At 45.8% G+C, this 27,909-nt stretch overlaps 1 pseudogene; it reads left to right on the forward strand.

Annotated features, from left to right (window-relative positions):
* Positions 1 to 27,909, forward strand: part of LOC147117765 (collagen alpha-6(VI) chain-like) — a 281,465-nt pseudogene that overhangs the window by 220,733 nt on the left and 32,823 nt on the right.

Here is a 27,909-nt window from a genome sequence, read left to right on the forward strand (position 1 = left end):
CAGACGTATGACTTTAACTGGCAACTGACCAAGTTGCCCCCGATTGCAGCAGCCCCAAGTGCCTTAAAACAGCATCTCTTATACCCTAAAAACCTGGGCAGGCCCCTCAATGCGTTTGTGTCCCAAACTGTGTGACAAATGGTCGGCAGTTGTTTTCCTCTTTGGGCCCCACGGCCATTCACACCATTTGCCTGAAGATGTTCCTGTCATTGTAACGCCCAACAGTTTGTTCCTGCTCAGGGTCTATCGCTTCACAGTTCACAGTCACAGCTGTTTATTTTACATTTGTTCAGCAGAAAGTCTCTTGGTCTCTCAAGGAATGCTGGTACGTTAAATTTGGTCAACTTTTAAGTTTGGTCAAGTTACAGCGCACTTTTACAGCGAATGATGTATTCTTACAGTTTAAATATTGCTGGCGGGGGAGTGGTGGTCCTTGCTGCTGCTGAATGCATGTTCAGCTGTGTGAGGTTAGGACAAGGCATTAGCTCCAGCATTGAGGATGAAAATGTCAGCGCTGATTGGCGTCACGATCTGCTCATTCAACATATTTCTGGTGCATGCTCCTAACGCCTGTCCTACTGCTGTCACCAAAATGGTGTCCGGCACCACCTGTACCAGAAGTGTGCGCGTGCGCTGCCGACGCCATTTCCATCACAAAACGGCACCCGTAGCACCAAAAAATCGTGTGCTTCGGAGCCAAATGTCCAGCCCTTAGTTTATTGCTGTTTGGGTGACCTTGCTGTGTGCAAATTGGCTGCTGTGTTTCCTACATTACAACAGTGACTACACATCAAATTGGTTGTAAAGTGCATTGTGGGGCCCTGAGGTTGTTAAAGGCACTATCAATGCATGTATCTATGTCTTTCTTTCTTCTTGGTATTTTCTGTTGTTGATGGTTTACAAGGTCCTAATTTTCACTCAGATTTATGCTATGGCAGTTCTGAATCTTCTGCAACATTCATCAAGATGTAAAGTTATTTTATTTGTTTTATTTTGTTTTGCTTACTTCATTCAGACTAAAGATACAAAGTGTTAATGAGCTTTCTCATGGCTTTCCAGGGATCATGAAATATTGATTCAGCTGCCTCTTGTCTTTTTTTCTAACCAATTATCTTCTTTCCACCCTCTTTCCGGAGGCAGTGACATCTTTCAGGTGTATGGTGCCACGTGTGAGAATAGACAGTGACTATCAGCAAGCTATTTTACAGTGGGGACATCACAGCGAGCCCCAACCTCTCCTCATCCGAAGCTGACACCCACACACTTTCAGCAGGGCTTCCTGGATATTGATCAGGAGTGAGAACCCTGCCTGATTTTTCCTTCCTAATCCCAGGATAGACATTGAGGCCGATTGTTGCACCTGTGCTTCCACAGCTGAAACCAGCTAAATTAGCACAGATGGGGATTCAACCAGTGACCGTCTTGTCTGCTAGGGTCAGCTACTCAATGCTTTAACCAGCTGAGCCATCGAGGGAGCCAACAGGATGCTTGTGCCAATTTAATGCTGAGGAATCAGGGAAGAGAGAAACTCTTAAATTCCAAGCAAGTGAAAAAGCAAGGCCAATCACTGAAAACCTAACTCCCCCGGCTGAAATTAACTAACTGAGCACAGATGGGGATTCAACCTGTGACCTCCCTGGTCTGTATGGTTTAACCAGCTGAGCTAATGAGGGAGCCTCCAGAATGCCTGTCTCAGCTATATACTGAGGAATCAGTGAATCAAGGAAGAGAAGAACTCGTTAAATAAAATTACAAGCAAGTGAAAAAAGCCAGTGACCCTGTCTTCTAACCAAATTCAGTGCTTGCTATCACATTCGCCTTATGTCAGCTGGGGTGTGTGGGCTACTATCATTCCTCTTCCATAATTGGTCAGCAGGGGGCAAAATCAAAATTCAGGCACAACTAGTTGGCCCTTGATTTATTTTTCAGTCCCTAGGAGATAGAGGGGGAGAAATTTGGTTGGTTAGCGCCTCTGGGGGCGATAACAGGGCGCTAACCACTTACCGCTGGGGCGCGGCGATGTTACCGCCGCCTGCGAAATTCACTTGGTGGTTTGCGGCGGTGGTAACCCCTAGCGCCACGATCTCCTGCGCCCGGAGATCGTGATGTCATCCGGCTGCGCAGCGCTCCAGTAGTGCCCCAGACCTGAACTTCGGTTCCGCCCCCTGCAGCATCGCCGGGCAAAAACACCAGCAGCTGCAGGAGGCGTTCATCCGGAGGCTGAACGCTTCAGGGGCGATACTTAAAGGCGAGGTGGTCAAAAATTCTGAAATGCTATTTCTCTTTTTTTTCTCCTTTGTCTTCGCCAGTGATCGATCGGCCCGGCACTCTGCTGCAGTGCATCGGGCTGATCGGGCCGATCGCGGCTGCCGTCGGGGACCAGGTAAGTTTTCCCCTTTAAGGGACGGGAGGAGCCTTCCAACATGGCAGTGCTGTATGGCCCATTATGCAGTGCTGCACACCTACCGCCCCGCCTGCTGCCTGTTGCGCTGCAGGAAGGAAGTGGAGTGCCTGATTTAGTGTTCCACTTCCTTCCTGGAGCGCTAAAACCCAATTTTTAAAAAGTAGGGAATCATTAGTGCCTGGTGCTAAGTTTTCCAGCTTTCAAAAGTTACCAACCCCAAACGAGGTGATAGTGAATTTATCCCCCAGAGAACCTTGCCTCAGTATCATGCTTTCTCAAGTTTCTTGGCCATGGAGTTAAGAAAAAACCTAAGCAATGCAAACAAAACAACATGCAGACAGCCCTGAGATTACACTCAGCTGGTCTTCCTGTTTCTACCACTGACTGCACCAATCATCCTTCATCAGTTTAAATACTATTGTTTTAAATGTGCATGTTCCCATCAAATTTGTTTTAAAGTATTGACCAAAATACAGCACTCAAGACTATAGACTGTAGGTCCATGGGATTTTGTAAACTCCCTCATTCTAACATAACTGCTAGTCCCTTGAGGCTCTGCAACCTCAGGTGTTCAAAGTACTTGAGGTAAAAATGCACTCACAGAATATGCCTTATGGAGTTGCAACATCTACATCATTGATTTTCTTCATGTTTCAAATAGGTATAAATAAAAATGTTGTATTGTAACTTCAATTATTAATTTTTCTTTCTCTTTTTTGTTTGGCTTGTTGTTCACAAAGTAAGTAATCTTTAAAGAATTTTGCAAAATAAAACACTTTGTGGTGGAGCCACCAAAGGACTCAGAGCGGTTGTACATAATTCCTTTAACAGCAATGTAGTTACTGTCTGTGCCTGTACCTTTAATTACACTGTTTGACTGTACAATGTCTAGTTACCTTTACAGCACGGTTTCAACGTGATGACGTCATGCCGTTAGTCACGCGATGCCCCAATGGCGGGAAGAACGTGATGACGTCATGACGTCAGTCTTCTGACCAGGGGATCAGTCCTCGTGGAGCTCTCAAGGAGAGTAGACCTGTTATTGATGTGTTCTAGCAGTTTCCAGTTTAAACTCGTTTGGTTTCATTAAAGTTCATTATTTTAATTACCTGAGTCGAACTCAGTCTTTTTGATAGGGGTTCCTACAACTTGCCATTCCTTTGAATTTTGTCTCTTACTTGAATAAATGACATCTCTAAATATTAAGCTTCTTTTGCATTGTTGCAGGAAGAGGAGAATGCCCTGCACATTCCACAGAGCTGGTGTTCGCTCTGGACATGTCTACAGATGTCACACTATCTATATTTGAAAGGATGAAGAGAATTGTAATTAATTTTCTGCAGGATATTAATATCGCTGAAAGCAACTGTCCCACCGGAGCCCGTGTGGCGGTTCTTACATACAATAATGTAGCAAGGCCTTTCATTCGATTTTCAGACTTTAAGAAAAAACAGTTACTTCTGAAAGAAATAGAGGCACTAGCACATGAACAATCAACTAGCAGACGGAATATCGGCATTGGAATGCAGTTTGTTGCAAGAAATACTTTTAAACAAGTTCGTAATGGTGTCCTTGTGAAGAAAATAGCTGTGTTTATCACTAATGGTGTTTCCAGATACACTGAAGCGATAGCTGCAGCTGCCTCACAGTTCAGTGCTTCAGGTATCATTCCAGTCATCATCTCCTTTAAAGACATCCCAGAAGTAGAACAGGCTTTTAAGCTGAGGAAAATTATACATTTCTATTTTAACATTCTTTATAGCTGCTTTTAAAATGTTGTTTATGGGGGGGGGGGGTAATTTTAACCTAACCTGTCCAGCAAAAAACTGACAAGATCAGATCAGCCCATAGATTTTACTTTCCATCGGTGGCCAATCCAAATCAGTCAGTTTCCCGTTGGGCGGGTTCAGTTAAAATTACCCCCTTAAGATTTAAAACTTGTACAGCTACTCAACACCTGGATAATTTATACATGTTCCAAAACCTTTTAGCTTCTCAAACTAAACCTAAATCTGAATTTCCTCCTGTTTTAATTCCAGCAGTCATCCACTGCAAGCAGAGGAGAGTTTGTTTAAAAAATTACAAACACCATCATCAAATATTGCTGTGAAAAATTCCAAGTTTATTATCTGGCTGTTCAACAGTTTTTTTTTGACTTTTCAAGTTCATTGATACAAGCTGCACATCTGTAATGATACTCAGGGTCACAGGCACTATGGGGGTGATTTTATCAATGGGGACGTGATGGAGGTGAGAAAGCTGCTTGTCGGGTTTTAGTCCCGCCTCCATTGACGTCTGGCCAACTCACGCTATTTTCCTTTGGTTGGCCTTGTTAAGCCCGCCCAGTGGGCTTAGCCGGCCAATTAAGGGAAAACCGGTGACAGATGACGTCAGCGTATGACGCTTCATCTGTCAAGATTTTTTGACAGATGAATTGTCATCGTTTGACAGCTCTGTGAAGCTCTCAAACTCTGACAGTCTGTCTTCTAAGTTGAGACCTAGGACACAGACTCACTTAGAAAGCTTTCCTGAGCAGAAAGCAGAAGGCTGCTGTATCTGAGAATGCAGCGGCCATTCTGCTTTCTCTGCCGGTGAGATGAGGCAGCTCCGCAGTCTAAAGGGATGAAGCCTGGAGAAAGAAGCAAAGGTAAGTAATTTTATTAAAACATTTTAGACTCACCTCACACACTTACCTCTCCACACTTGCACTCATCACTCACCTGCACACCGGACATTTCGGCCCCTCCAACCCCCACAGACCCACGGCTTGCCTCGCTGACCCTGGCGATGTTTGGAGCCATCGGGAAGCCCACACTTTAGGGCTCAAAATGGGGATTAGCCAAAAAACTGCCTGTTAACTACCTGTTAACAAGCAGTTAATTGGCACTAATCCCCTTCCCACCTCGAGGAGCAAGGACCCGGCACGGGTTGGGTATCCGTCTCCTGGGAAGATGGCACGGAGACGATTTTGGGTACCCGCTCCCAGATTCTGCCATTTTCCCGGCAGTCCCGCCTCCATACCTGCCCCCCCAGGGCTGGGAAAATCGCCTCCTTAGTTTTCTTTGCATTTGAATCTATTGGAGAAAATATTGTTAATGCGTGGCAGAGGGGAGGTGAGTTTCCAGCTCGTGGTAATTTGGACACCAGTAGACTAGGCATGAGCTCACAGCTGGCATGTGGATTCTGGTTACCTTTTTCCAACAAGAGGTTAAAATGGTTTTTCATTACTGGTGGCAAACAGGAAATAAGAATCTTGTTTGTTGGGTGTTCCAATTAACTGTACCTGTGCTGCACTTCACAGATAATTATATCTGATGTGCACACATAGGCCACGTTTCGCCAGCCATGGTGAGTCCGGTATGGCCGGGGTAGACAGTGGCCGCAAACTCCACACCAATCTTCATCCCACCACCTCCAAGTGATTTTGCCCTGTTTGGGCTTGTTAAGCACGCCATGCAGGGTTCCCAGCCAATTAAAAGGAAGCAGGTCTGATGATGTCATTTGATGACGCGTCATCAGCTGGTTTCCTTAAAGGGGCCACATCCACATTCATTTTGACAGTTGTGCTGTCAGTGTTGTACAGCATTGAGGTGCTGCAAACTGTGACAAACACTGCATAAAGGTGCACGGCTGCACCCAGGCTCTCCCATATGCTTATGGAGGGAGTCACAGTACACAGGGAGGTTCTCTTCTCTTTCAATGGGTGGTAGCGAACTCCCCAGGACACCAACGTAGCCTGGTTGCACATTGCACAGGAGGACACAAGGAGGGATGTTGTCAGGAGGACCTGGCTGCAGTGGCGTAAACCTTTCAATGATCACAGTAGATCACGAAACGTTACTGCAAAGCCACACTCAACCTCATCCTGTTGTGCCATTCATCACATCCCCATCACTCTGCCTTCCCTACCCTACTCCTGCCCATCCTTACTCACTCCAACTTACCTTGTACCTCCACCGATCCCTCTCTATCTACATTATCACTTCCCCATCTCATTAGCCACCCCTCACACTCACCCTCATCCTAGTCCAATCACACCAACTAACAACACACAAGAGTAGGCACTTGGGTGTTTTAGCCAATGTTCGTGTACACTTTCTGTTAATGTGTTGTCAAGCATTGAAATCCTTATTGTCACCACTTTGTCTTCTTGGACAGATTTGTGTGCACCTTTGAAACTGTGTTAGTGAGTTGCAGTGAATGGTGAGACATAACGTTCCCCCCCCCAACCCCCATCCCAATGGGGATAAGTGTGAAAGGAATGGCTTGGACATTGTAGGGATGCTTTATGGTGCTGGTGTGTGTAGTGTATGTGCTTTAAGTCAGAACTACTTTTTACAGCTCCTGTATACTGTAGTACCGGCAGTAACCACACCGGTATATAAGCTGTGCGCATGCCTCTGTACTCCAGTCTAGAGATTGCCCTCCTCCAGTAAAGACCTGTTATTTGTTTATGTACAGCATCCGTGTAATTATTTATCCACTGAACCACGGATCTAACAGTGGCAATGAGTGTTGATGCGAATCTACCTGCAACATTAAACAAAAACAAAAAAATAGTCGAGTCCAGGAACACGGACGTTGACCGCGAACAACCGCCCAGCAGTCAGGCAGAGATCCAACTTCACTGGGGAGGCTGTGGAGAGCCGGGCTTGGTTCCCCAGCCACAACGAGCAGTAAGAGACCGACGACAGGTCCAGAGCAGACCCTTCCCGAGCAGCGGCGGCTGGAGCCGACCGACGGCAGAGAGAGCCGGGCAGCGTCGACGTGGTAAGAAAAAGGGTGAAGAGAGCAGGGCGCAGCCGGGGGTTGATCACCGAGCGGCGTCGAGGAAAAATACTGCAAAACCGGAGAGAGGGTAAGAAACAGCCGGGTTCTAGACTGAGCGGCGTCGACAAATATCAAGAGAAGAACGCGCAGAGCACAGCCAGGGATCACGGGCTGATCAGGGTCCACAGGGCGAAGCAAGGGAGAGAGCGGGAGATGCCATTGAGCCGCGGAGAAGCAGGGAGAGCGCGGGAGGCGCCATTGAGCCGCAGAGAATAAGGAAGAGCGCAGGAGACGCCATTTTACGAAGCCGCAGCGGAGAAGACGGGCGAGCGCGGGAAGGAAGGAAAGCGCGGGAGACGCCATTTTGTGCCAGCGGAGAAGAAGGGGAAGCGCGGGAGGCGCCAATGGTGATAGTTAACGCACAACCAAGGATGCTGAAGAGTGGCAGTATTTCTACGTTCGACAATGAAGTCAAAGGTTGGGCGACATATGTGGAACGTATTGAGGTGTACTGCAGGGCGAATGAAGTGCCAGATGCTAATAAAGCACTAGTTCTGTTAAATTCCATGGGTGCAAAAACTTATGGGTTACTGCGAAATCTAATAACCCCAGAGAAGCCGGTAAACAAGAATTTTGAAAGCATAGTAGAAATCCTACAGGACCACTTAAACCCCACACCGCTGCTGATAGCAGAACGATTTAAGTTCCATAAAAGGAACCAACACAAAGATGAAAGCAATGCTGAGTACCTAACGGAACTGCGCAAGCTATCAAAATACTGCCAGTTTGGAGCGGGACTAGCAGACATGTTAAGGGACAAGTTTGTGTGTGGGCTACAAAGTGAAGGAACCCAGAAACGGCTTCTATCAGAAAAGGACCTTACGCTGGACAAAGCTTTCAGTATGGCAGTATCACACGAAGCAGCCGCAAGGGGCACTGCAGAGATACAACGGAGACCACAAGAATATGGCACCAACGAAATGACCTATGGAACAGGGAAGTGCTATCACTGCGGCAGAACAACACATGACCAGAAAGATTGTTGGTTCAAGTACCAAGTGTGCAGACAGTGTGGAAAAGCAGGACACATAGCAAGAGTCTGCAGGTCTGGGAAGAAAACCAACAGTAAGAAATCTCCACAGGAGAAGTACAAAAAGGTACACCAGGTGATGGACAGTGGGTCAGATGAACAGAAAAGTGACACAGACTCCGGAAGCAAGGAACTGGGTTGTCTGAAACTACATAATGTAACCGAAATGGAGGAACCCCAGACTATCTGGGATACACTCAAGATAGGCGGAGTCCAAGTGGAAATGGAATTGGACATAGGGTCAGCTCTAACAGTCATAAATCAAAGAGACTACAAGCGGCTATTTTCACACATACCCTTGAAAGCTACAGAGATTGTCTTGAAGACGTATACGGGGCAAAAAGTCTACCCCAAAGGAAAAATAAGGGTGAAAGTGACATATAAAGGTCAGGAAATACCTAAAATGGATATATATGTATTGCCAAATGGAGGACCACCACTACTAGGACGTGAATGGATCCGGAAGATACATTTAGATTGGCATTCCATACAGGCACTGAAGGTGGAGGCCAAAAAGGATGACGACGTCACACCTGGACGACTGTCAAAAATGCTAACTGACGCAAAAGAAGTGTTCCAGGAGGGACTAGGAACACTAAAAGGAATAACAGCAACAATTAAAATAGAGGATAATGCAAGCCCAAAGTTTCTGAAGGCCAGACCAGTGCCTTATGCGATCAGACCAGCGGTTGAAGCAGAGCTGGAAGGGTTGGAACATTCAGGAGTACTGTCCAAAGTGGACTGGAGCGAGTGGGCTACGCCCATCGTTCCTGTAATGAAGAGGTCATTGAGTAATACGCCTGGGGAACCAAAGAAGGCCCACATCAGTGGGGATTTTAAGGTGACAGTGAACCCAGTCCTTCACACGGTGCAATAGCCGCTTCCACGAATTGAGGATATTTTCGCCTTGCTATCTGGTGGTAAACGCTTCACAAAAATTGATCTAGCCCAGGCGTACTTGCAAATGGAGGTAGAAGAAGCTTCGAAACATTACCTTACGATCTATACCCATAAAGGTCTCTATCAATACAACCGGCTGGTGTTTGGAGTAGCCTCGGCTCTGGCTATCTGGCAAAGGGTGATGGATCAGGTCCTGCAAGGGATTCCAGGGACCCAGTGTTATTTGGACGACATCTTGGTCACGGGCGAAAATGACGGTGATCACCTCGTTAACTTGGAGAAGGTGCTCGCCAGATTAAAGGAATATGGGATACGTGCTAATCGCCACAAGTGCGAGTTTTTCCAGAAAGAGATCTCGTATTGCGGCCACGTCATCAATGAAGAGGGGTTACATAAGTCCCCTGACAAGATAGAGGCAGTAGTCAAGGTTCCAGCACTGGAAAATGTGTCACAACTGAGGTCGTTCCTTGGGCTGGTAAACTATCACCACAAGTTCTTACCAAATTTGTCTACGGTATTACACCCGCTGAACACCCTACTGCAAACAGGGGTACCATGGAAGTGGGATGACGAACGTAGATGAGCTTTCCAGAAGTGTAAACAATTGATCACATCAAAAGAGGTGTTGGCCCATTTCAACCCAGCACTACCAATTCGTTTGGCATGTGATGCATCACCCTACGGCATTGGAGCGGTGCTGTCGCACAAATTCCCGGACGGTTTGGAGAGGCCAGTAGCCTTTGCGTCTCGGTCACTAACCTCAGCCGAGCGCAACTACACCCAGATTGACAGGGAGGCCCTCAGCCTAGTATGGGGAGTAAAAAAATTCAACCACTATCTGCATGGACAGAAGTTCACCTTGCTGACTGACCACCAACCACTTGTCTCATCTTTAATCCTAAGAAGGGCGTGCCAGTAATGACTGCACAGCGGTTACAAAGATGGTCCCTGTTTCTAGGGGCGAATCAATATGAAATAGAATATAAAGGCACGAGACAGCATGGGAACGCTGATGGGCTATCGCACCTGCCACTGCCTACTGTGGAGGAAGCACCAGCAGTGGACCCTATCGAGATATTTTATTCGTCGATAATTGAACAATTGCCAGTAACAAACGCGGATATAGAGAAGGAGACCCGCAATGAGCCGACGCTGTCACGGGTATATGAATTGACGGTGAGGGGATGGCCAACACATGGCGACTCACTGTTGCCAGCATTCTCATCCAGAAGAGAACAGCTGTCAGTATGCCAGGGGACAGTGATGTGTGGATCCAGAGTGGTGATTCCACCCAAGTTAAGGGAGAGAGTGCTAAATGAACTACATGAAGGTCATCTGGGGGGAGTGAAAATGAAAAGCCTAGCTAGGGCTTATGTGTGGTGGCCGGGAATCGATCAACAAATCGAAGACCTAACTAAGAGCTGCTTAGGATGCCAGAAGGTCCAAAATGCACCACCACATGCCCCTCTACACCCATGGGAGTGGCCCTCCTCTCCATGGCAACAGGTGCACATTGATTTCGCTGGTCCATTCATGGACTCAATGTTCTTAATAGCAGTGGATGCTCATTCAAAGTGGCCTGAGGTGATAAAGATGTCTTCAACCACTACAGAGAAAACGATTGCAGTCCTACGGACCATATTTGCCAGAAACGGGTTGCCAGAGCAGATCTGCTCTGATAATGGACCACAGTTTGTGTCCGATGAGTTCCAAAAATTCATGAAAAGGAATGGGGTAAGGCATTACACATCCGCCCCGTATCATCCAGCCACCAATGGATTGGCTGAGAGGTTCGTACAAACCTTTAAGAAGGCGATAAAGGCCATGTGCGACGAGGAAATTCCACTACAGCATAAGATGGACAATTTCTTATTAGCCTACCGAAACGTGACACATGCAGTTACCAACCAGACCCCGGCCATGATGTTCTTTAACCGAAGGTTGAGATCTCGCCTGGACTTGCTCAGACCAAATTAGCGAAGAAATGTTGAGGACAAACAATTCCAGCACATTAACGAGAAGCCGACAAGGAGCTTCAATGTAGGGCAACCAGTCTTGGCCCGGGACTATCGAACAGAGAAGTGGCAACCCGGAACAATATGTACAAGGCAGGGGCCATTAATGTACACAGTGGATGTCGGGGAGAACATTGTGAGACGCCACGTCGATCAGATCTTAGCATCACAGAAATGCGTCAACCCCATGTCTTGAGTACCTGGGGATGAACCCGACATACAGGGAGTATCTACTTCAGACTCAGTAGCAGTGGAACCCGATGAACTACCCGATGAAAGGGGGTCAGAATCGCCTCTGCACCAAGAACAAGAACCTCCGGAAAGGCGCTATCCCGAAAGGGTCAGGAAGCCGCCCCAAAGACTGAATCTATAAATGGACTTTTGTTATTAAATGTACATGTAAAAATGTAATTGTTATTTGAATATTAAGGGGGTATTGTTAATCTAAAAAGGGAGGAATTGTAGTGTATGTGCTTTAAGTCAGAACTACTTTTTACAGCTCCTGTATACTGTAGTACCGGCAGTAACCACACCGGTATATAAGCTGTGCGCATGCCTCTGTACTCCAGTCTAGAGATTGCCCTCCTCCAGTAAAGACCTGTTATTTGTTTATGTACAGCATCTGTGTAATTATTTATCCACTGAACCACGGATCTAACAGTGTGGGGTGGTGCCAACCTGGTGCATCATGTGGCAGCCAGGGTGTACAGTGTTAAGTGAAGCTAATCTGGACATGGTGAGGCCATCACTGGCATCCCAGGTAGCAATGTGCATGGGTGCTGATGCCCTGTGTCCAGTGCAGCATCAGTTGATTGTGGAGAAGGTTTGTGTGGATGTTGGTGCTGCTGGTGTGCCTGGTGATGCTGGTGTTGGGGCTGAACGTGTTGGGATTCTGAAGACCAAGGTGAGATTTTTTTCAGGGGCACCCATTCTGATGGAATAGATGGCAGGTGAGGTTGAGATGACAGAAGTAATCTTTCAATGTTGAGATAGGTTGTTCCAAGGAGGTGACAGTGGATAGAGAGATTACTCCAAACACTTCAAAAGTGCATAAAGCTCAAAAGTGGGTTCCAAATCATTAATGCTCCAGCTTCTAAGATTGGGAAGTGAACAGCTGTGAAATGGTAGGTTTTATGCCACTTTTGCAGCTTTCACCTCTTCACAGCAATCCACATTCATTGAGAACATACTTACATGACGTGATAGCTGCTCTCCGGGAAGACCTGGTAAAATGGTAAGTACATGGGAAAATTGTTCTTAACTACCTTTTAATAGGTTTTTAACTATCTAAATTGGCTGACCCACTGCTTGGTGTCAGGTCTGTTAAGGGATGACAGATTCAACACTTGGGAAACTGACAAGGAGGCAGGTTTACAGCAGGATACCGACCCGCTGTCAATCTTTGTGATTTTGACAGCGGACCCACCTTCAAACCCGCACTCTGAGTGCTGGCAAAATTCAGCCCATATAAAGGTTAAAAAATCACACTCAGCAAGATCCAAAAGAGCACAAAGTGATGCACAGAGGAAGGGTAAGAAAGAACACAATGTGACTGACAGGAATCTTGTCATTCATGTGGAAATGACTTATGAAATGACACTGGGAGTCCTGCTGGTGGCGCTGTCCAGGGAGAGTATAAATACTCGGGCATGGGCCCAGCTTGCTCAGGACATTCTTTAACAGGAACTAGTGAAGGACACAACTAGATCTCCATGTTGGAAATCAGTTGATTAAAGCCTTGTTTAATACTTAGACCAAGTGCCTAGTAGTTTTCTTACGTTAGTGACAATCTCACTAAGAGAATATTATACAGTTCGGGGGAGAGCAGCAGCGGAGGAGGAGCCCGGCTTAAAAACCGGCGCGAAGGCAGAGGCCCGACCAGTTCGGGGGAGAGCAGCAGCGGAGGAGGAGCCCGGCTTAAAAACCGGCGCGAAGGCAGAGGCCCGACCAGTTCGGGGGAGAGCAGCAGCGGAGGAGGAGCCCGGCTTAAAAACCGGCGCGAAGGCAGAGGCATACCAAATCAACAGCAGAGGAGAGAGGTAAAAAGTAATCAGTGTGTGACGTCACCAGGGAGCAGGTAAGTGATTGGTTGGTGAGTATTTCTCTCTTTTCAATACAAGCTTGACTTCTGTGGTGTTAAATTTCTAGGGTCTCTGGTGTAGTGGGGACAGTTGGTAAATAAAGCGCCCTAGAGCATACCTGTAACTGGGGTATTGAATAAATTTTTTAATTAATTAAAGGAGTAAGTCATGGCAGGAGAGCTCAGACCCGTGTTCTGCTCCTCTTGCTCCATGTGGGAAATCAGGGACGCTGCCAGTGTCCCTGACAACCATGTGTGCGGGAAATGCATCCAGCTGCAGCTACTTGCAGACCGCATTGCGGTGCTCGAGCTGTGGGTGGATGAATTTTGGAGCATGCGCAATGCTGAGAGGCTCGTGGATAGCACGTTTAGCGAGTTGTTCACGCCTCAGGGTAGGGCAGCACAGGGGGTGACCATCAGGTGGAGCAACAAAGGCAGGCAGGTAGTGCAGGGAACCCCTGCGGACATCCCCCTTTCAAACAAGTATACCGCTTTGGATACTGTTGAGGGGGATGACTCACCAGGGGAAGGCAGCAGCAGCCAACTTCCTGGCACTGGGGGTGCTCCTGCTGCCCAGGAAGGGGGGGAAAAGAGTGGGAGAGCAATAGTGGTAGGGGATTCTATAGTAAGGGGAACAGATAGGCATTTCTGTGGCCGTAGACGTGAATCCAGGATGGTTTGTTGCCTCCCTGGTGCCAGGGTCAAGGATGTCACTGAGCGGCTGCAGGGCATTCTGGAGGGGGACGGTGAACAGCCAGTGGTCGTGGTCCACATTGGTACCAACGACATAGGTAAAAAGAGGGATGAGGTCCTGCATCAAGAATTTAGGGAGCTAGGTAACAGATTAAAGAGCAGGACCTCAAAGGTTGTAATCTCTGGATTACTCCCAGTGCCACGTGCTAGTAAGTATAGGAATGGGAGGATAGAGCAGATGAATGCGTGGCTAAAGAGTTGGTGTAGGGGGGAGGGTTTTACTTTCCTGGATCACTGGGCCTGCTTCTGGGAAAGGTGGGACTTGTACAAGTCGGACGGGTTGCACCTGAACCAGAGCGGGACAAATATCCTTGCGGGGAGGTTTGCTAGCACTGTTGGGGGGGGTTTAAACTAACTTGGCAGGGGGATGGGATACAGAGGGGAGCTGAAATAGGGGGGGATGTGCTGCCAAGTATAGAGAAAAAAACAAGTCAGCTTGGTAGACAGGGCAAATATATAAGGGCAAGGCTGGATGGCATCTATTTTAATGCAAGGAGCCTTGCAAATAAGGTGGATGAGCTGAAGGTGTTGATAAACACATGGGAGTATGATATTGTTGCTATCACGGAGACATGGTTGAGGGAAGGGCAAGACTGGCAGCTCAATATTCCGGGGTACAGAATCTTCAGGCGAGACAGAGGGGGAGGTATAAGAGGAGGGGGTGTCGCAATATTAATTAAGGAGTCAATTACTGCAGTAAGGAGGGATGATATATTAGCAGGGTCCTCTAATGAGGCCATATGGGTGGAGCTTAAAAACAAAAAGGGGGCAAGCACTTTGCTGGGAGTGTACTATAGGCCTCCAAACAGTCAGGGGGAGATAGAGGAACAGATATGTAGGCAAATCTCAGAGAAATGTGCAAATAATAGGGTAATAATAATGGGGGATTTCAACTTCCCCAATATTAACTGGGATAGTCAGAGTGTGAAAGGCTCAGAGGGTGTAGAATTCTTAAAGTGCATCCAGGAGAGCTTTTTGAGCCAGCATGTAGAAAGTCCTACAAGAGAGGGGGCGGTACTGGACCTAATTCTAGGGAATGTGGCCGGCCAAGTGGAAAAAGTGCTAGTAGGTGAGCACTTTGGTGATAGTGACCATAATATGGTAAGATTTAAGGTGGTCATGGAAAAGGACAGGGATGGGCCGGAAATAAAGGTTCTAAATTGGGGGAAGGCCGATTTTAATAGGATAAGGCAGGATCTGGCCAAAATGGACTGGGATCAGCTACTTGTAGGAAAATCCGCATCGGAGCAATGGGAGGCTTTCAGAAGGGAGATTGAGATCATACAATGGTAACATGTTCCCGTAAAGGTCAAGGGTGGTTCCAAAAACCACAGGGAACCTTGGATGTCAGGGGATATACGAGAATGGATTAGGAAAAAAAGGAGGGCTTTTGGTAGATACAAAAGGCTAAAGACGGAGGAAGCCCTAGAGGAGTACAAAAAGTGCAGGGGGATACTTAAAAAAGAAATTAGGAGATCAAGGAGGGGCCATGAAATAACACTGGCGAGCAAAATAAAGGAAAATCCGAAGATGTTTTATAAATATATTAAGGGTAAGAGGATAACTAGGGAAAAAATAGGGCCCATTAGGGACAAAAGTGGCAATCTGTGTGTGGAGCCGGAAGATGTAGGAGGGGTTCTAAATGAATTTTTTGCATCTGTTTTCACTATGGAGAAGGACGATGTAGACATAGAAATAGGGCGGGGGGACTGTGATATGCTCGGACATATTAACATCGAGAGGGAGGAGGTATTGGCGGTTTTAGCTGGCCTAAAAATGGATAAATCCCCAGGCCCGGATGAAATGTATCCCAGGCTGCTGTGTGAGGCAAAGGAGGAGATTGCGGGGGCTCTAACACATATATTCAGGACCTCTCTGGCCACAGGGGATGTGCCAGAGGACTGGAGAACCGCTAATGTAGTACCATTATTCAAGAAGGGTAGTAGGGAAAAAACGGGGAACTACAGGCCAGTGAGCCTAACATCAGTGGTAGGAAAATTATTGGAAAAAATCCTGAGGGACAAAATTTGTCTCCACTTGGAGAGGCAAGGATTAATCAGGGATAGTCAACATGGCTTTGTCAAGGGAAGATCATGTCTGACTAATTTGATTGAATTTTTTGAGGGGGTGACTAGGTGTGTGGATGAGGGTAACGCAGTGGATGTGGTATACATGGATTTCAGTAAGGCCTTCGATAAAGTCCCGCACAGGAGATTGGTCAAGAAGGTAAGAGCCCATGGAATCCAGGGTGCCTTGGCACATTGGATACAAAACTGGCTTAGTGGCAGAAGGCAGAGGGTGATGGTCGAAGGTTGTTTTTGTGACTGGAAGCCTGTGGCCAGTGGGGTACCACAGGGATCGGTGCTGGGTCCCTTGCTGTTTGTTTGTGGTCTACATTAATGACTTGGATATGAATGTAAAGGGTATGATCAGTAAGTTCGTGGATGATACAAAAATTGGTAGGGTGGTAAATAGCGAGGAGGGTAGCCTCAGTCTGCAGGACGATATAGATGGGTTGGTCAGATGGGCGGAACAGTGGCAAATGGAATTTAACCCGGAAAAGTGCGAGGTGATGCACTTTGGGGGGACTAACAAGCAAAGGAATACACAATGAATGGAAAGACCCTAGGCAAGACGGAGGGTCAGAGGGATCTGGGTGTGCAAGTACACAGATCCCTGAAGGCGGCGGAACAGGTGGATAAGGTGGTAAAAAAGGCATATGGGATACTTGCCTTCATTAGCCGAGGCATTGAATATAAGAGCAAGGAGGTTATGATGGAGCTGTATAAAACACTGGTTAGGCCACAGCTGGAATATTGTGTGCAGTTCTGGTCGCCACACTACAGGAAGGATGTGATCGCATTAGAGAGGGTGCAGAGGAGGTTCACCAGGATGTTACCAGGGCTGGAGCGCTTCAGCTATGAAGAGAGACTGGGCAGATTGGGTTTGTTTTCCTTGGAGCAGAGGAGGCTGAGGGGGGACATGATTGAGGTGTACAAAATTATGAGGGGCATAGATAGGATGGATGCTGAGGAGCTTTTTCCCTTAGTAGAGGGGTCAATAACTAGGGGGCATAGGTTCAAGGTAAAGGGCGGGAGGTTTAGAGGGGATTTGAGAAAGAACTTTTTCACCCAGAGGGTGGTTGGAGTCTGGAACTCACTGCCTGAAAGGGTTGTGGAGGCAGAAACCCTCACAACATTTAAGAAGCATTTGGATGTGCACTTGAAATGTCATAGCATACAAGGCTACGGGCCAAATGCTGGAATATGGGATTAGATTAGACAGGGCTTGATGGCCGGCACGGACACGATGGGCCAAAGGGCCTCTATCCGTGCTGTATTACTCTATGGGCTAGATTTTCAGTATAGACAGTTTTGGGGCGCTAATCTTAGCGCCCGCCCCAAAGTAGCGCCCCATTGCCGGAAATTCAGTGGCTTCGCCCTAAGAGGTTGGTGGAGCGCTAAAAGAGGCGTTCCACTACTATCATTAGGCACTAAGCCGGCGGTGCAGAGCGCAGCGCCCGACAGACACTCTGTTGCCAGTGAGCTCTTAAAGGGAGGAGGAGGAGGAGGAGGAGGAGGAGGAGGAGACACCGTTCACAACAACACATGCAGACTGCCGTTTATAGTGCAGGAGGAGTGCCCTTTAATTTGCGCTCCCCAGGGTGTGTTGCGTTCCATTTTACAAACGCTCTGGACGCCAGCCGCAGAATGGGGCGGTCCGACTGAAGTTTGGATTCAGGGCGGCCAAAGGGCGTTGCACGAGGATGTGACGTCATTTTCTGCGCACGCATCCGGGCGGCCGCTAAACTTTGCGCCGGCGCTAACGGGCAACTTAATTTGGGGCGGGGTGCAAACTGCGCTTCGCCCGGGCGCTACACGAATAGCGCCCGAAAATCACTTCTCTTAAGGCGCTAACTGCTGGCGCAAGCAACTGAAAATCTAGCCCTTTGACTCTAATACAATTAGTTCCTATCTTGATGACCATCATCCTTTTAGAGGAGGAACAGGAAGAATGAGAGAATTGGATCCTATTTTAAGTATTGTAGAAACAGACCGTGGCATTTCACCCCGCTATAGGATTTATCTCCTCTTGTTGTTTCTTGCCTCTTTTCCATCCGTAGGCACAGTTGAAGTATCGTTTATCATTAGACTGCTGCTATAGAGGCCTTGGGATCCATTTTACAAGAGGCTGTCTTGTATGCCTTCAATATTCTGAGTGAACAGATTGAGAGAATATTTAGGCAGGGATTCACAGACCTCATTGCTGACCTGCTGAGGGAGTGCCCAGCAGTGGTATGGCTGGCTGGTTCTTCCTGCCTTTCTGGCACATTTATTGGCTGGAGTAGGCAACCAGCAGCACATGAACTGCTACTGGCATTCAAGCATCCATTCTGCAACCACTTTGAAATTGAAGCAGTTCTCTTCTAATTCCCAACACGTGAGAACCTGCCTCAGTGCTAATGCCAAATTCACAAGGGTGGAATCAGCATATCACACAAGCAATGTTTAAGATTGGAATTTTGGGGGTTCTCCTCTTAGCAAGCAATGATTCAGGAATTAATGAGCCCATTGCAAGCTCAAAAGTGCCAAAGCCATTTCAGGACAGGAAGAATGAAAGAAAAATTCCAGAGACCTCATATTGCTGGCTAGTAACGCTGAATTGCTGCAGGTGTAAATCTTTACTCCAACAGCAATTTCTGCACAATTATTTCTTAAATTGGACGTAGCAAATCAAATATTTATAATTACATTTCTTCTGCTATTTTATCTGTATTTCACATTTGCTTTGGTAGCAAATTATTTTCTTCTCTGTGAACTCATCTTTATTTTAGTAAGATTAATTCCTCTGTTAAAATAGCAGATAAATTAATCTAAAGACAAACACGTTTGTCCACTCATATCACCTATAATCATTTATATAGTAAAATTTTAAAACTTTGTTTCTGTTACTGGATTACATTGTCACATTTACAAATCTTGGATATTTTTTCTTTGTTCCTAAACTTACAATTTCTTTATATTTTTTTGCACAAGAATGCAGTGGTGGTGTTACCAAGACACCAGCAAAGCTCTCAAGAACTGTTACGCCGAGTTCAGTTATGCACACTATGCTTTGGTATGATTTCAGATTTATCACATCTATTACATAATAAAATTATTTCACTTCCTGTTTACTTTTTGCATTATAAATTCCCATGGTACATAGATACATAGAAGATAGGAGCAGGAGTAGGTCATTCGGCTCCTCGAGCCTGTTCCGCCATTTAATGAGATCATGGCTGATCATCCAAATTCAGTACCCTGTCCCTGCCTTCTCCCCATATCCCTTGATCCCTTTAGCCTTAAGGAATATATCTAACTCCTTCTTGAATATATTTAATGAATTGGCCTCAACTGCCTTCTGTGGTAGAATTCCACAGGTTCACCACTCTCTGGGTGAAGAAATTCCTCCTCATCTCAGTCCTAAATGCCTTACCTCTTATCCTTAGACTGTGACCCCTGGTTCTGGACTCCCCCGCCATCGGGAACATCCTTCCTGAATCTAGTCTGTCTAGTCCTGTTAGAATTTTATAAGTTTCAATGAGATCCCCTCTCATTCTTCTAAACTCCAGCAAATATAATGGGTCTACATTCATAATGGAAACGGCTTATTTAGACTTGTCGCACCATTCCACCAGTGGAGATGCTGCACTGGTGGGAGGGAGTAATTACAAGTTTATACAACCATTTTACATTATAATATGGACATAGCAATTTATAATGGAAATATATAAAATTAGAACTGAATTATGCCTAATTACCCTGGTCAAATTATCCCCTGCCCTTTAACCTCACTTCACCTGAAAACCACACTTGGTCTTGACTTTCCATGTGCAACACAATGGGAAATCGACTAGTATTAATTATGTATTGTGATGTATGTAAAATTGTTTTATTTAAAATGCTGAATTATTTCAAAACCTGCATGACAAGCCTAAACAGACAGCAACATAACACATAAAAAATCCACGAAACATTGATCTTAATGCATAAACATTTTGGCCAGAATTTTCTGCTAAAAAACGGGTGGGTTTGGAGCGTGGGGGCAGTTCAATTGTTAAAAATGAGATTCCTGACCTGATCCCGCCCACTTCCGGTTTTGCCAGGGGGGCAGACAACCAACCCGCTCCCAGGGGGCGTGACCTCAATTTAAATGTTATAATGAGGCTGGAAGCCTCTTTTTTCCCCCTCCATTTTGTGTTTAACTGTCTATGGACGGGTTTCCCACACTTCATGAAACCCGGCAGTTAAAGCGAGGTGGGGACTGCGGCATCCAGGAGTTAAGTGGCTTTATACCTACTTCCTGGATCCAGGGTCCTGACCATGCCCATCCCCCGTGATCGGAAACACACCCACGAGGCCTCCGATCGCCTTCACAGACCTCCCCCCGCTCCTCTCCCCTGCCACCCAGGCCTCCCCCCACCCCCCCCAACGATGATGAGGCCGGCCACGATCCTCTCTTCCTCCCCCCGCTCCCACCCCGCTGATACCCGGCTGACTCCTCCCCCCCTGATCCCTGGCCCTCCCCGCCACCAATGCCCGGTCCCCGACCGATCCTCTTTCCCCCACGCCCCCCTCACCGCCTGACTCCTGCTGATCCTCTCCACAATTCCCGGGCGATTGCCGACCCCCCGCCTCCCGCGATCCCTCTCAAACTGGCTGGCTGTGGGCTGGAATCCGAGGCCTCGTATTCTAATCAGGCCCTGCCATTAATGTCAGCAGGGCCTGTGAGAAACCTGGCCTCCCGGGTTTCTCGCCTGCCTCAGAGGCCCCCCGCCCCCAACCCGCCTCCCTAGAGAAAATTCCGGCCTTTGTGCCGAAAAAATTTAACTAAAAACTTCTCATCATCTTTTACAGATGAGTGTAAACTAGATGACCAGTGTCCAAGAGCCACCTCCCCACTTCCTATTCCAGTAAACCTGGACCTAGCTTTTGTTGTTGATGACTTACAGCAAATGGAAACTGCACAATCAGAATCAGTTCAGCATTTCTTAAACTCAATGATTAACCAGTTTGTTAGTTCCTCAGAAACAAAGGCCTCTGATCTTCATCCCAGGGTGGCTCTTGTACAACACACACCGAGATATGGGAAAGATCCATTTAACCTGGAGTTTGGAATTTTGGATTACACTGCAAAAACACTGAAGAAGAGACACATTCAAGACTCGTTCAGTCAGCCAGAGGGTTCCTCTGGCATTGTCAGTACCATTGAATGGAGCTTACATAAGAACATAAGAACATAAGAAATAGGAGCAGGAGTAGGCCAATCGGCCCCTCGAGCCTGCTCCGCCATTCAATAAGATCATGGCTGATCTGATCCTAACCGCCAATCCACTGTCACAGAACCATCTCCTGAATCTAACAGAATTAGACACACGAAATAGGAGCAGGATCAGGCTACAGGGCCCCTGGGCCCGCTCCGCTACCCACAGGGCCATGACCGATCCGAACCTAGACTCATGTCCAAATTCCTGCCCGCTCCCCATAACCTTTAATTCCCTTTACTTCTAGGAAACTGTCTATTTCTGTTTTAAATTTATGTAATGATGTAGCTTCTACAGCTTTTTGGGGCAGCATATTCCATGGACCTACCACCCTCTGAGTGAAGTAGTTCCTCCTCATCTCAGTTTTGAAAGAGCAGCCCCTTATTCTAAGACTATGCCCCCTAGTTCTAGTTTCACCCATCATCGGGAACATCTTCCCCGCATCCACCCGATCCAACCCCTTCACAATCTTATATGTTTCAATAAGATCGCCTCTCATTCTTCTGAACTCCAATGAGTAGAGTCCCAATCTACTCAACCTCTCCTCATATGTCCATCCCCTCATCCCCGGGATTAACCGAGTGAGCCTTCTTTGTACTGACTCGAGAGCAAGTATGTCCTTTCTTAAGTATGGACACCAAAACTGTACGCAGTATTCCAGGTGCGGTCTCACCAATACCTTGTACAACTGAAGCAATACCTCCCTATTTTTATATTCTATCCCCCTAGCAATGAAAGCCAACATTCCATTGGCCTTCTTAATCACTTGCTGCACTTGCATACTAACCTTTTGAGTTTCGTGCACCAGGACCCCCAGATCCCTTTGTACTTCAGTACTTTCCAGTTTTTTGCCATTAAGATAATAACTTGCTCTATGATTTTTCCTGCCAAAGTGCATAACCTCACACTTTCCAGTATTGTATTCCATCTGCCAAACCTCAGCCCACTTACTTAGCCTGTCTATGTCCCTTTGCAGGTTTTTTATGTCCTCCTCACTCACTACTTTCCCTCCCATCTTAGTATCATCTGCAAACTTTGATATGTTACACTTGGTCCCCTCCTCCAAATCGTTAATATAGATTGTAAAGAGTTGGGGACCCAGCACTGACCCCTGCGGAACACCACCAGTTACTGATTGCCAGTCTGAGAATGAACCATTTATCCCAACTCTCTGCCTTCTCTTAGATAGCCAATCCTCTATCCATGCCAGAATATTACCCCCAATCCCGTGATTTTTTATCTTAAGCAATAATCTTTTGTGTGGCACCTTGTCAAATGCCTTTTGGAAGTCTAAATACACTACGTACACTGGTTCCCCTTTATCCACCCTATACGTTACTTCCTCAAAGAACTCCAGCAAATTTGTCAAACATGACTTCCCCTTCATAAAACCATGCTGACTTTGTCCTATTAAATTATGATTATCCAAATGTCCTGTTACTGTCTCCTTAATAATGGACTCCAAAATTTTACCTACCACAGATGTTAGGCTAACCGGTCTATAGTTTCCAGCCTTCTGTCTACTGCCCTTTTTAAATAAGGGTGTTACATTTGCAGTTTTCCAGTCTGCCGGGACCTTTGCCGAGTCCAGGGAGTTTTGGAAAATTATTACCAATGCATCCACAATCCCTATCGTCACTTCCCTCAAGACCCTAGGATGTAAGCCATCAGGTCCAGGTGATTTATCCACCTTGAGTCCCATTATTTTACCGAGTACCACTTCCTTAGTGATTTTGATCGTGTTTAGCTCCTCCCTCCCTTTAGCCCCCTGTTTGTCCAGTGTTGGGATATTCTTAGTGTCTTCTACTGTAAAGACTGATGTAAAATATTCATTCAGTGTTTTTGCCATCTCCATATTTCCCACCATTAATTTCCCGGTCTCATCCTCTAAGGGACCAACATTTACTTTAGCCACCCTTTTTCTTTTTATATAACTATAAAAACTCTTACTATCTGTTTTTATATTTTTTGCTAATTTACTTTCATAATCTATCTTCCCTTTCTTAATCAATCTTTTTGTTATTTTTTGCTGTCTTTTAAAGTTTTCCCAATCTTCTATCCTCCCACTAGATTTGGCTACCTTATATGCCCTTGTTTTTAGTCGAATACTATCCTTAATTTCTTTACTTAGCCACGGATGGCTGTCTTTTCTTTTACACCCTTTTCTTCTCAGTGGAATATATTTTTTTTGGAAGTTGTAAAATAACTCCTTAAATGTACACCACTGATCATGTATCGTCTTACCCTTTAATCTATTTTCCCAATCCACTCTACTCAATTCCGCTCTCAATCCTTCATAGTCTCCTTTATTCAAGCTTAGCACGCTTGTTTGAGATCCAACCTTCTCACCCTCTAATTGAATATGGAATTCAACCATGTTATGGTCACTCATTCCAAGGGGATCCTTTACTAGGACATTTTTAATTAATCCCGTCTCGTTACACAGGACCAGATCTAAGGTTGCTTGCCCCCTGGTCGGTTCAGTTACATACTGCTCAAGAAACCCATCCCTAATACACTCAATGAACTCATCCTCAAGGCAGCCCTGCCCAATTTGATTTGTCCAATTAATATGATAGTTAAAATCCCCCATAATTATAGATGTTCCCTTATTACAAGCCTCAACTATTTCCTGATTGATACTCAGTCCAACAGAGTTGCCACTGTTCGGAGGCCTATAGACTATGCCCACTAGTGTTTTTTTCCCCTTATTATTCCTTACCTCCACCCAAACTGTTTCATTATCCAGATCTTTTGACCCATTATCATTTCTCTGTATTACAGTGATTCCTTCCTTTATTAACATAGCCACCCCACCTCCCCTTCCTTCCTGCCTGTCCTTCCTGATCGTTAAATAACCTGGTATGTTTAATTCCCAGGCATTGTCACCCTGCAGCCATGTTTCTGTAATGGCCACAAGATCATACCCATATGTAGTTATTTGTGCCATTAACTCGTCTATTTTGTTACGAATGCTACGTGCATTCAGATAGAGAACTTTCAAAGATGTTTTGTGACATTTAGTTCCTGCTTTTGCCCTTTTGATTACTTTACCTTTTACTCCATACCTTCTGCCCCTTCCTGACACGCTCTGGTTTTTAATTTCCCCACTGCTACCTAAGTCTATGACCTTCTCTGTTGTCATTTTTATTATTTGCTCTCTAGGAACCTCCCCCCCACTAGTTAGTTTAAAGCCCTCTCTACAGCCCTAGTTATATGATCCGCCAGGACTCTAGTCCCAGCACTGGCCAAGTGAAGCCCGTCCCGACGGAACAGCTCCCTCCTGCCCCAGTACTGGTGCCAGTGTCCCAGGAAGCAAAACCCATTTCTCCCACACCAGTCTTTGAGCCACACATTTAACTCTCTAATTTTATTTGTCCTAGCCAAATTCGCTCGTGGCTCAGGTAATAATCCTTATTACCCTTGTGGTTCTGCTTTTTAATTTGGCCCCTAGCTGCTCAAACTCCCTCAGCAGAACCTCCTTCCTTGTCCTATCTATGTCGTTGGTACCAACATGGACCACGACAATTTCTTTTTAAATCCCACAAATCAGCAGACTTACAAGGTTATCTTCACAATATTTTCAGGGGAACAAGTATTGATGAGAAGAAATTACTGGAAATATCACAAGATGCCAAATGTCAAGGTTTCACAATATTTGCATTGGTCCTTGGAGAGGGAACTAATGTCACAGTCCTGGAGGAGTTTGTCAGTTTTCCTTTTGATCAACATTTAGTTCATCTGGACAGAGCACTGGAGACTGAAAGGGAATATGCACAAAAGTTTGCAGTGGCTTTTCTGAAAAACCTGGCAGGTAAGTGCAGTAACAACCTAATGAAACGTTTAGACATAAAATATGACTGGACATTGTGGAGCATTTATATTTCATAAGACAAACAGAAATGCAATAGTTCATCCAGTACTGTTTTCTTCTGACAAATGTGTATCTATTTATCTCTCTATCTATATCTATTGTACAAAAAAATTGTGTTGGTATCAAAATTAAAAAATATTAGCCCCTGTAGGTGCCACTGTAAATGTAATGTCACATGATCAATGGGGCTGCACCTAATTTAACAAGACAGCCCCTCATGGAACACGCAGGAATACCAAGCACCAGACTTTCAAGTAATCATTGCACTACTGTTCCCTTCTGCTGAGCAAGATTTCAAACCCTGAACCACCTCCATTTAGAAAGGAACAGACACCTGATGGAAAAGTACAGAAGGCAAAAAGCAGTGGATTTCTGATAGTGAATAGAAGTGTTGAGGTCGAGCAAACTGCACCCGTTGTTGTGTGGTAAAGCTGCTCCCCACACCCCCCCGCCCCCGCCATACTGAGGAGGATTGCTGCCCTGCCATCAACTGAGCTAGATTTCAGTGGCTTCCCTGGCGAACAGGATTTTAGCCCCTTCCCTCGCCCCTTGATCAAGACTTAAGTCCACTTCCTCCCCTCCTCAGCTTCCTGTGAGTAAAGTTTCAGCTCCCTCTGTAATAAGATTTTGGAATCCCTCCATTTGAGCAAGATTTTGGTTGCTTGCCCCTGAACAAGATTTCAGACCCATTCCCACAACAAGTAGTATTTTGGCCCTCTTCCACTATATTTGCTGACTACATTTCCCATTATTGTCCCCTCCCTCTTAACCCTCACTGGCTGCAGTTGCTCCTCATAGGCTACCCTTACTGTGCTTTGTATCCCCTTTTAGAATGACCCTTAACTGTATTTCCCATCCACAGCACCCACCCACCACTGGCTGTACTTCTCCCCTGATGGCTGCCTGTTCTATGCCTCAATATCCCTACCCTCACTGATTTAAATTCCCCTTCCTCTCCCCACCTTGACCCTTCCTTCCATCTTCTCTCTCCCTTTTCTTTTCCTCTTCACTTCCCTTGTTCCCTCCGCTGTCATTTTCTTGTTACCCCCACTGTTTTCTTCCTCCACTAGTCTCACCTCCCTCTCCCCTCCCAGCTCCTCTCCACCCGATCAATTCTTCATCCCTCCCCACTCTCCTTCCCTGCTTCCTCCTTTCTTCCCCCTCCTATTTATCGCCTCTTCCTTCCCATTACCCCTTGCCGACCATCCATACTGATTCCATTATCCCCACTCTCTAACCCTCCTCACGTACCTTGAGCAATACCATGGGAGATCTGCTAATAGTGTAATAACAATGTGCCTTTCCTGTCTGTCATATCACACTTCCTGTGCCACACTTTCTGTGCTGCTTAATTTATTATAGACAAACATATTCTTGGCAAACGTCTTCTGATTGACTCAAATTAAAATTCCTTACTTTTCATAAAACAGGGAAGGAAGTTATCATCGGTAGGGCCTTGCATGCAGTGGGTGACATTGGAATATTGTGGATGCTTTTCCCACAATTTTTCACCCATTAGTGTCAATAAGACTAGCAAATTTACAAATAAAATTAATATTTAACGATGAACATGAAAAATTGATTCGAAATTATATCCTTATTATTATTATCCTTTACACTTACCAGTGCACCATTTTAAATCCTTTTGAAAATGCATTCTCAATGAGACACATTGTTAGTTTGAGAGTCTAAGCTGGATTTTATGGCCCGTTCTAGTGCTTCGCTGACTCTCAAATGCTTCCCAATTAATCCTGCCCTGTCTTGTCTCCATCCAACAGTTGGTAGCTGACAGCATGACCACCGTATGTTCTCTGCTCCGGCATGTCTGTCCAGCAGCTCCTAGTTACTTAAAATTCCCTGCCTCTATGAAGATGCATGTCAGAGCTTGATCTGTAGAAGTAGTGAGGCCCATTACACTGGCAGCTGCTACCACAAAGCTTCATTCAAACTAACAAAAGATAGACTTTCTTCAAGCAACAGCAGGTCTTCTGGATTAGTTTCAATCACCCAAGGGGGTTGAAGAGGAATTTTCCAGATTTTTTTCCCCCCTAATTGACTTTCTTTTTTTCCTCCACTACCCTCACCTCTCCCAGGATAGTACATGGCTTCTGGGTGGGATGGGGAGTGCATGTATTGTGATGCACAAGACTCCATAACTATATCGGACAGGCTGGAAGTAGATATTTTCCTGTCCGTCATTTTTCGTATATTTCTGAATTTCTTTGTTTTTCAGAATAATTTAAAAACAAGCTGGAAAATAAATTTTAAAAGCTTTCTTCCCAGTAAAGTTTTGGAATTGACCCATTTTCTTTTACCTTTTTTACTCGCTTGAGCCTATGTCACCTTGCTTTACTGTCACAATTTAATTTGAAGAAATATTCCAGATTTACCTTTTTCATTCTATTAACTATCTTATATGTCACTATAATGTCACCTCTCATACACCACCTTTTGAGGCTAAAAAGCCCAAGAATCTCAAGTCTTCTCATAATGCAGATTTTTGATATTAGGGATCAGTCTCATGGCCTTTCTCTACACTGCTGCCACTTTTTCCCCCCTATTTTTGTTCTACCCTCATACATATTTTGTCGAACTCATTCTGTAATTTCTGAGCTGCCCCTCCAATTGCACTGGTCCCCTTATTTGGTATCAGGGGATGCTACACACCAGGAATGATCAATATATGGAATGGACTTCCAGCTACGGTAATGGAGGTG

This window comes from Somniosus microcephalus, chromosome 5 (genome assembly GCF_052327205.1).
Source record: "Somniosus microcephalus isolate GS21.2 chromosome 5, FLI_Smic_1.0, whole genome shotgun sequence".
Taxonomy (NCBI): Eukaryota; Metazoa; Chordata; class Chondrichthyes; order Squaliformes; family Somniosidae; genus Somniosus; species Somniosus microcephalus.